Source organism: Vicugna pacos, chromosome 3 (genome assembly GCF_048564905.1).
Source record: "Vicugna pacos chromosome 3, VicPac4, whole genome shotgun sequence".
In the NCBI taxonomy this organism is placed as follows: domain Eukaryota; kingdom Metazoa; phylum Chordata; class Mammalia; order Artiodactyla; family Camelidae; genus Vicugna; species Vicugna pacos.
In genome coordinates this window covers 33031361-33041888 of record NC_132989.1, presented here as the reverse complement: position 1 = coordinate 33041888, position 10528 = coordinate 33031361, and the positions used below count along the sequence as shown (strand labels likewise).

Below are 10528 nucleotides of genomic sequence, written 5' to 3'. Positions count from 1 at the left end.
TGTCTCTCTCTCCTATAGATGTTTAAGTCAGTTGTACACTTGTATTTCGCCTACAGGTTCAATTTGTTCAAAGGCTATTGGTCAGTTGCATGCTTTATGCATTATAATAGTTTAGAAAGGAAATAGGCTCTGAGAACATCTGAGATGAAGTGGGGGAGCAAGGAAAACCATCTCACTGAAATTAATGTCACACCAAATAGTTAAGAAATGCATCTACCTTTACCACATTCCTCTACCTTTCCCCCTCACTCCATCCTTATTATTCATCCCCTTCAAAACTCAGTGTCAGGTGAGCCAAACTGAAATAGGGTTGTGGTGGGGTTATTTGTGCTACTTTCTGAGTCCCAACACCCTTTTTTCTGCCCTACCCCAGCAACACACACTTCCCTAAGGCTATAGACACTGGTAACTAATCAACGTGGTAATTAGAAGTGTCTGGTAGACAACTCTATGACACATCATACAATTTTAGCTGAGGTGAGCTTTCCCTATTAGTTCTGTGTATCCAAGTAGCAATTCCCTATAGTGAAAAATTGATTCATATAATTGAACAGCATAAAAATGACCAAATGCAAAAATGGTGCACCATGTGGTAGACAGTATGGTGGTTACTCAAACAATTACACACAGAATTACCTTATGATCCAGCAGTTCTAATTCTAGGTATATGCTCAAAAGAACTGAAAGCAGGAACTTGCACAGGTATTTGTGCACCAATGTTCATAGCAGCATTATTCATAATAGCCGAAAGGTGGAAACAACTCAAAATGTCCATCAACAGATGAATAGATTGTTGAAGAAGAAACCCTACCCTTCTTAGGTTCTTCTGACTGGTTTAAAAATTAAATTTACATGAGACAGATTAACAGGAGAAAGTCAAACAAAAGTTAAATAATATGTATACATGGGCGATACCTAGGAAAACTGAGTAACTCGCCAAAATGGCTAAAACCCTCACCTTAGATACCATCTTCAGCTAAAGACAGGAGAATGTTGGGAGTATTGGTTTGAGACTTCAAAGGGAAGGAAGGCAATTGACATGGAGATGGAAAAGCAAATGCTTGGTAAATAAATGTTTGCTGGGCCAGGCAGAGACAATGAGACACAGAGTGGACTCTGATCTCTAAGAGTTCCCCTACGACAACTTGCCATGTTCTTTGTAAATATTTCTGGGGATAGATCTATTCCTATAGTGGACCCCTTATCTAAATTCTTTTAGGCAGTTGGGGGAAGGTCAGAAGTTCTTCCTGGGTCTTGTAGGTCTTGATTGTTTTCAGCTTAAAATAATTCACATGGCAGAAACATTTTAGGGTGGCGAATTTTGTTCCCTTTACAGATAAACAAAACGTGATATAGGAAATGGAATATTAGCCACAAAATGTAATGAAGTTTTGATACATACTACAACATGAAGGAATCTTGAAAACATGCTAAGTGAGTAAACTGGACACAAAAGGACAAATGTATGATTCCACTTGTATGAAATACCTAGAATAGTCAAATTCTTGGAGAAAGAAAGAATAGTATTTACCAAAGGCTGGAGAGGAGGGGAGAATGAGGAGTTACCATTTAATGGGTGCAGAGTTTCAGTTTGACATGAAAAGTTCTGTAGGTGGATGGTTACACAATAGGGTGAATGTACTTAATGCTACTGAATTGTACACTCAAAAAGGATAAAAATTGTAAACTTTATGTCATACATTTTGCCACAATTTTTTTTTAAAGACCATAATGGGTCTGAGCTATGCTTCATTCAGCCAAGTGTTCGTATCTGATAACAGCATCAAGGAAATGATTACAAAAAAAGATACAGCTGTCCACCTAACATCAGTGTATAAAGATCTGTAAAGAAAGCATAAATAAGGTAAATGTACACACACATACACACAGTTAAAAAATGATTAAAGAAGACAATTTAGGTTATACTAAACTGAACTTGAGTCCACTTGCCAATTTACTGACACCAGGTTGTCGTGAAGGAATGTACAGTATTTATTGCAGGTACCAAGCAAGGAGAATGGGAAGCTCATGCTTAAAAGACCCAAACTCCTTGATGGCTTTCAGGAAGGGTTTTTAAAGGCAACATTTGGGGTGAGATTAGAGGGGATACAGCTTTCTTCTGATTGGTTGGTGGTAGGTAACAGGGTGGTGTTTCAGGAATCATAATCATCAACCTGGTTCCAGCCAGTCTAGGGTCTGTGTGCACCCTGCCCCGGGTGAGGGTCTTAGTTCCTGCAGAATAACTCAAAGGTATGAGTCATATGTATATCCCTTGAGGAGGAACTAGGACTCTGTTTTATGACTGTTTGCTGTTCCTTGACTGTTTTTCCTTTGTTTCTACATTCCTTCACGTCGCTAATTAGTAACTGCTTGTGCCTGCTCTTTGGAACTCAGGAAGGCCTCTGAGACTAAAAGCCTTTTTCTACAAATAAGAAACGAGGGACATGAAGGAGCTTTTATAGAGGAGAAGGTCCCACAGGGTCCTGCTTGGTTTCAGCCTCCCATCTTCTCAGCTTGCTTCTCCCAGTGTGGAACCATCACCTTATGATCTAGGGCAAGGGGAATTGGGGACCCAGTGTTCTCAGAAGTCTCTGCCCAAAGCAGAGCTTCTAAAACATGAATTGGGGCTGAGCAGAAGGGAGTGAAAGAGTGGAAAACTAACAAGATGGCTATTGAGTTGTTCAGGCCTGTACTTTTAGCTAAACTGATGTTATGACTAATAGGCTCCCCTCCCTGTGCACTGTTTTCTTAGAATAACTTATCCTTTTTTACCGTAAAGGTCTTGAGAGACGGTCATAGACTGAACCTCAAGAAAATGAACAGACCCTTCTAAATTCCTCCATAACAACAGCAAGTTCCTATCAAGATGAACCTGTAAAATGCCCTGATTGTTACCACCTTTTCTGTTCCATCTAGTTTTTCTATGAAACCTCAAGACCCCAACCCCAAGATGGATTCACAGTTACTAAGCCATTAGCCTGCTGTGACTACCCTTTGCCTGGCAAAGCAATTAAGTTGCTCTTTTGTTTGCTGCCAAACTCTCTTTGAATTCGCCTTTTGGGGTGCAGAAGCAGATTTTTTGGTAACAGGAGTCCCCTACCTTTTGGCCACACTTGTGTGGGACTCAGCCTCAGAAACAGGCAGCTAGAATCAGGATGAGATGCTGATGTCCTGCCCCTTCCTAGGAAGACAGCCCTCCAGCTGAGAGCTGTGGGGAGAGGAACCCTGTGCTCTTGGCTGCACCAGTCTGGCATAGAGTTTTCCTGGTGGTGAGCTGGGAGGGGGAAGGGGAGAGGTGAGTCCTGGTTCAAACACCTCAGCATTCACTGAACTTTAGGAGATTTTCTCAAATAAATATTTCTTTGTTTGCTGTATGCACCCAGGACCATGTCCAGAGACTTCAAATATTTGTCCCTTTATAATTATCACTGATTTTTCTGAGTAGTGAGTCTGCAGAGCTGCTCATATTTGTCATGCTGAAAGTGGAACTCTAGCCTTACACTTAAAAATAATTCTAAGGAATCCCGTGGTTCTGTTGCCAAAAGATTAGCCCCTGTCTCTGATGAGCCAAATTGAAACTCAGAGGCAGGATCTTGGAGCTTAGAAGAAAAGAGACAGCTTTATTACTTTGCTGGGTAAAGGGGACTCAGAGCAGGCTAGTGCCTTCAAAACTGTGAACCCATCTTGGGCATGGGGTAGGGTGATTATATAGGCATAGCTCAAACAAGAAAACAATAACAACCAACAGAATTATTTTCTCATCATAAAACTTGGAATGGCGTCATGATACCCCAGGCAACCAGTTCTGTAGAGGTTACTTTTACTTTTTCAATCTCTTTATCTCCTAAGTGCCCAAGGCATGGTCTTGATAATTCAGGCAATTTTGTAAGGTTACGGTTCCATGACCTTCTCCCTGGAGAACAAAACTTAGAAACCAAGTATGATTATTACTTTTGATTACTGGAATAAAGCAGAAATGGTAAAATCAATAGCTTTATTTAACAACGAGCCTGGAGCTATAAGTAGCAACCGGTCAATCAGGTTAGTTAACCGTTTTAAGGGCAAGCATAAAAATAAGCCATCTGTTAGCCTAAAAGCAGCCATTTTATTAATTCTTCAGTTCTTTAGATCCAAGTTCTCGAGAAAACGTACACTCCAGTCAGAAGAATTAGAAGAGATGCTAGAATAAGTCTGTTTCCTCACCTGAGAAGTACTGGAACCTAAGTAAAGGTATGTGAGGAAAAAGAACAGTGAAATATTTATATAATTATGTCATTTGACTCTCCAGTTCAGTCCAAACTTGAGAAATTGGTGGGAGGACCCCGCAAAAGAGTTATTTTATATGTCTTATTTAAGAAAGAAAAAGCAGGTAGTTCTGAACTTCTAAAAGCTATTCAGGATAAGTCAAAGATTTTTGCTTGCTACAATCTCCTACCTTGCTGCTAAAATATGCCTGAGCCAATTAACCCACTTCTCCTCAAGGGTAAGTATTGGCAGGACTCTGTTCCTGTCAAATATTTCTCCATTATTTTCTCTTCTGTGGAAGACAAAGGAAAATTTGACTGGCAATGGGATAATTTTCACCAAGGTCTTCAAGTTAAAATTGGAGATACTTCTTTGTGTCTGTGTCACTCAGCTAGAATTTAAAATTCAAGGTGACGCCTGAGGCCCAGTTTCAGAGCAATGAGGCATGGGACCACTGCAGGATGTCCTGAAGAGGGTCAGTGCTCTGCGAAGGGGTACCTGGAGCTGCAGAAGTTCAGCTGAGTAGGGTCTTTCTATATCTCTAGGAATAAAATGGGGGAAATAATCGTGAACAGAGGAGTTGCACTGAACAACGTACAGTGCTTGGTTCTTGCTTCATGAAAACGTCTGATTATACTGTTTACATCCAGTTGTGCAAATAGTGAGGTCTGACTTAGTGAGTCTTATCACCCTGTGGTATCAGTTATTCTGTCTTTCTACTTACTTTTCTCTAATTTTGTGTGACCCCTAAGTTATTTCCCAGTGAGTGATTCTCTTTCAGATTGTTCCTCATGTAATTTCACTCTCTTAAATGTAATTGTGCTTTTGGCCTCCTCCTTTCAAAGCTCCCCCTCTCCACAATGGGTTAGTTTGAGACTGTAAATTTCCTTGCAAGAGGGCAGAAATATCATGCTGCATCTTGGCCTAGGTGGGAGACCTCTGGGATTCCCCAGGTCAAAAATGCCAATAGATAATATTTTCACATACTGAGAATTCTGGTGATCATATTTGACTGTTACTAATTAGCTTTCAGGCAGGCTGAGGGACCACCCAGAGCAGGTGAATAGGTGTCCCCCACATAGGGGAGTCCAGCAGAGAAGATGAGCAGCAGCTGGAAGGCAGCCAGTGCTTTACTCCCCAAGCTGTGTGCATCTAAGTGCATAACTGGGGCTGTGGTACTACAAAATTATTCACTGAAACTCCTCTGGCTTTTGCATGATTTACCAAAAAAAACCTGGCCCTCAGGAAACATCTTTTTCTTCTTTTAAGAATGTGGCCAAAAGACGCTGAAACGCTGGCAGCCAAAATGAAGTTCAATCCCTTTGTGGCTTCTGATGAAAGCAAGAACCAGAAGCATGTCAATGCACCTTCCCACATTCACGGGAAGATTATGTCTTCCTCTCTTTTTTTCAAAGAGCTGAGACACAAGTACAGTGTTCAATCCATGCCCATCTGAAAGGATGATGAGTTCAGGTTGGGCGAGGGCACCAAAAGGGCAGCAAGTTGGCAGTGCAGTCCAGGCTGACAGGAAGAAGTATGTCATCTCCGCTGAACAAGGCAGCGGGAGAAGGCACAGCTGTCCACATGGGCGTTTGCCCCAGTAAGGTGGTTATCACGACTAAAACTGTACAAAGACCCCCAAAAGATCCTTGAACGTAAAGCCAGATCTCACCAAGTGGGAAAGGAAAAGGACAGAAATAAGGAAGGAACAATTGAGAAGATGCAAGAAGAAAGTAATCTTACATACAACTTTCATTCAAAACTCTTAAAATGAAAAAAAGGAGAATGTGGCAAAATGTGTGTGATAGCACACTGGATGAAAAGTCAGGATGTATAACCAGTTGTGTGGATAAAAAAGAATGCATATGGCCAGAAAACAATGCTGGAAGCCAGTGCATCAAAATGTTTACAGAATTATTTTTGGATGGCAGAATTAAGAAATTATTCTTATTTCTTATATCTTCTTAAATTCTCTACAGCGGACATGGCTTTGATCCTGATTCCCCATTTGTGGAATGCTCTCCTCTCTGTTCTGCTGTCAGAGTTCCAAATCCAACACAGGTGTCAACTCTCCCGTGAAACCTATTTCATATTCTGTTTTCTCCTTTACCTGCTCTCTCCACCTTAACCTTTTTCAAGTTGGTTCTCTGCCTAAGACTTCTACTTCTTGACCAGAAGAGGTCTCTGTTGTGTTGCTTTAAAAAAAAAGTTTTTTTTTTTTTTTAACGTTTTGTTGGTTTGCACTTTTTAAATAAGGGAAATCTTTGTCTTTACCTGTTAGAGATATTGTGGTATTATAGACATCAGAAGTAGCAAAACGTCAGTGCCTCTGTAATTGCTGAATTTTCAAATAGCATATTCTGTCTACAAAGGGGAGCTTAAACCCTTTGGTTATCCTCATCAGTAACTTGCACTTTACTGAGCCACAGAGGAACTTCATCTGATATGTAAAAATTTGAAAATTGAAAAGAAGAATACAAGGGAGTACACGTTTAAATAGGAAAACATCTTTTCTAGGGGCAAATTAAAAACCATCAGTAAAGCGCTTCAGAGAGCATGAACTTTGGATTTAGGTGGGCCTGAGTTCATAGATGAGTCTTGCCCACCACAAAGAAAGTACTTTAGGTTCTCTGGATCTTTGCACCAAGAAAGTTCTTTCAGATGCTCTTCTTAACGAAACAATACAAAAAAGTGATTTACACCTAGTTTCTCCCATCAGTAGGATGAAGAATTGGCAGAGGCTTTGAAATCACAGGAGTTTTTTTCCTGAAGATCATCAGAAGGAGAAAAGTATACTGTCTTCTGTTCAGTATAACTCCACAAAGGAATCACTGGGACTTTTTGTTCTCGCTCGCTTGCTCTCTCTCTCTCTCTTATGCATATGCACACACACACCTATACCCAAAAAAACCACATGTATGTTTTCTTGTGTACCCTCTCAGCTACAGGGATGTACAGTTTATTTGGTGTTTGTCAGTTTTTACATGCAGTCTTTTTTCTTTTGGTGTATAGTCTTTTTTCTTTTGGTCTGTGAAATTTTAACACAAGTGTAGTTTCAACTAACCATCACGAACATCAGCATGCAGAACTTTTCTGTTACCACAGAGAAATTCTCTCCTATTATTCCTTAATAGGCACACCTTTCCTTTGGATCTACTACTACTGATCTGTTTCCCATTACCTTAATGTTGTCACTTCATGAATGTGATTTAAGTAGAATCATACAGTATGCACCCCTTTGAGACTGGCTTTTGTCACCAAGAGTAATGCTCTTGGGATCCATCCAATTTGTTGTTTGTATTAGTAGTTCCTTTTTATTGCTGTAGCGTATTTCACTGTATGGATGTACCACAATTTGTCTACTCATTCACCCATTGGAGGTATTTGGCTTGTGTGTTAGAGGTCCCCAAGACCGTCTCCAGGTTCAATAATTCACTAGGAGGATTTGCAAGACTCAGCATATAGTCATACTCATGGCCATGATTTATTACAACAAATGGATGCAGAGCAAAGTCAGCAAAAGAAAAAGGCACATGTGATGAAGTCCAAGAGAAAGCGGGCACTGATTTCCAGGAGTCCTCTTTCAGAGGAGTTATACAGGACATGCTTAATTCCCCCAGCAATGAGCTGTGACAACTTTGTCCTTCCTTTGATCAGGAAAATAAACTTGCTCATCCTTTGGTCTTTCTGGAGAGCTAAGAGAATTTTTTTGCAAGTACAGCAAGGTTTATCATCATCCTGGTATTGGAAGATCAAGATCATGTTGCATTTATATGAATACTAGGGAATTAGTTCTCTGTTGTTGCTACCTTTCAGAGGTGAGAGGAGCTTTAGGGAGTCAAGGAAATCAGGGTGGATTCCAGGAGGACGCAGGATTTGAGCAATGGGTAAGATGTGAGCTAATAAGAACTAGAGAGGACTTACTACACATGGGAAAAACATAATGGAGGCAATGAGGAAGGGAAAAGCTGCTCTCTTTACGGAATGGTGAGAATATCCGTGGCAGGGAAAATTTTTTCTGGTGGGAATAAAAGAAGGTAATCTTAGGAAAGGGAATCTAGCTCACTGAGGTCTTTAAATCCCCAAATCAGTGATTGAGGTAGATTACTATAGGAAGTTATGTTAATGATCACGACAGTTTAAGAAAAATTATCTGGCAATAGTTATAAATTGGAGATTAAGAGATAAACTTATTTGAAAATAAATCCAGGTGAGGAGCCCCAATTAGGATCAATGCTATGGGAAACGGGGCTCCCTCAAGACAGTGTTTATTGGGGTGAATGAAGTGCACAAGCAGGGCTCGAGCACACAGAGATGTGGTCAACCTGCAGGGGGAAGGAGCTGAGTTGCACTTGGTAGTTACCTTTACAAACGAGGTCAGTAAGGCACTATGAGAGCCATTTTAAACCTCCAAGAAATGTTATAAAACACTTTCTACTTGAAAGACATAATAATGCAGAGGGGGAAGAAGTCAATGTGTGGTGTAGGAAGTAGCAAGAGGTGCAGTGTTTTTTATGGTGAAGTATTTTAAGAAAGCCACTTAGTGTGACTAATCTGTTTCCCTTTCAAAGATGGTTCATTTTAGTGTAGCCTAGTTATGAAGGAATAAATAAAGCGCCCAAAGTCAAGACTGGACCTCCTTGTTACCTTATACAAATTCTTGACAGCATGATACCCAAGATCTGATGACATTTATATCTAAGATATGATACATCTGAAATGAGCTGTGAGCCGATATGTGGGTGTGTATTTTTAATGAAAGAAGGAATAACATTTCGAATCATGTCACTAACTCAGATTCCTCAGTGCAAAACCAAGTATCATTATTAACATGCTTTGAAGGTGTAAAGTGCCTTGAGGAAGCGGTAGTCAGAGTCAAAGCCAGCTCCTGTCTGTTTGGTGCTGCTCCTTCAGATTCACAAGCTCAGTCTCTGTCTTCCTCGCCTCCTTCACCCCATCCCACTGGCTCTGGCCTTCTTTCTGCACTTCAAACATGCTGAGTTAGTTCCCATCTCAGAACTACCTGGAATGTTCTTGCCAAGATTTTCCCAGAGATGCTTCCTCATCGTTCAGTTTTTCAACTGTATCATCTCCTCGAGGAGGTACAGCAGATGCTGCTGGGTGCCCTGCCCATGTGCCCTTCAGAGGCTGTGCATTCATCCCCTGCACGCTGTGAATGTTGGCTGCTCATGACTCAGGCCTTTGTCCTTTTATAGAGAATTGCCCTTGGCTGGCAGGAGCCTCCTCACCTGGCAGTGGTCCTAAAGGTAAGCTATGTCGTCTACCTAGGGGAGGGCCGTGGACAAAGACTAAGTGATGAAAGGATGTAGTGGCCTCTTCACCTCTGGGTGGAACAAACTTTTGTGGTGCAATTCGAGATTCAGGACTTCCCATGGGATCAGGCTGAGACTAGACTTCTCCTAAAGTCCTGTCTCAGGGAACTTCTTCCCCTGCTGTTTCAGTCCCCAGTAGGTTTCTCCTTAGATCATTTAAGCAGGAATTCCCACCTCAGGCTCTGCTCACAGGGAACATAATCTAAGACAACTGGTGACAGAAATGGTCCCAGGAAACCTACTAGATCCAGATTTGGCAATGGATAACTCCTCCACTAGATGGCAATGAGAACCTCATCATTGGTGGTGCACAAACTATTATTAATCCTTGACTTGCACTTGGGGTGGTGCCATTGCTAAAATTTTAACCTGCAGCAAACTGGGACAAAACATGGGTGGAAGAGGCTGCATGAAATTGAGCAATAATGCTGGCAATTAACATGCAGGAGGAAAACAGGGGAAGGCTTAGTTCACAGGAAGGCTTGTACGATTTTTGCCACTTCTTGGGAGTCTATAGTTGTTTCAAAATAAAAAGTTAAAAATGTAAACAAATAAGCAGCAATACTATGAAAACAATATTGTATCCTAGGGGGAATGGCAGACATTGGTGCCCTCCTCAAGGACTTAAGGGATGGAGAGACAGTCGTTCCCACATAGCCCCACTTCATTCAACAGCTTGACCTCTTCAAAAACCAAACGAATTGTGGCACAAGACAGGGACTACCTGAAACTCAGTCAAATAGTAGCCCCAACTAAAGATGCTTGATTGAAGGTGAGCTCTTTATCAGAACAGATTAACATACTTTGATCTGTGCTGTGCAGCCATAACCAGCATATTCTTTTCTACTCCCATCAGAAAGGTGAATCATAAGCTATGTGCATTCATAAGGAAGGAACAATACTACACATTCACAACTTTACCTCAAGGTTTCTTTGACTCTCCTACGTCT

The 10528-nt window shown here is 41.1% G+C and overlaps 1 long non-coding RNA gene and 1 pseudogene across 1 annotated transcript; both read left to right on the top strand.

Annotated features, from left to right (window-relative positions):
* The first annotated feature begins 4126 nt into the window (after window positions 1-4126).
* Window positions 4127-10451, top strand: LOC140689495 (uncharacterized). The gene is made up of 3 exons (XR_012064506.1): window positions 4127-4230; window positions 9462-9512; window positions 10168-10451. It is a non-coding gene; the product is annotated as an uncharacterized lncRNA (long non-coding RNA).
* LOC107034506 (large ribosomal subunit protein uL24 pseudogene) lies at window positions 5552-6019 on the top strand (annotated as a pseudogene).
* Window positions 10452-10528: the final 77 nt, after the last annotated feature.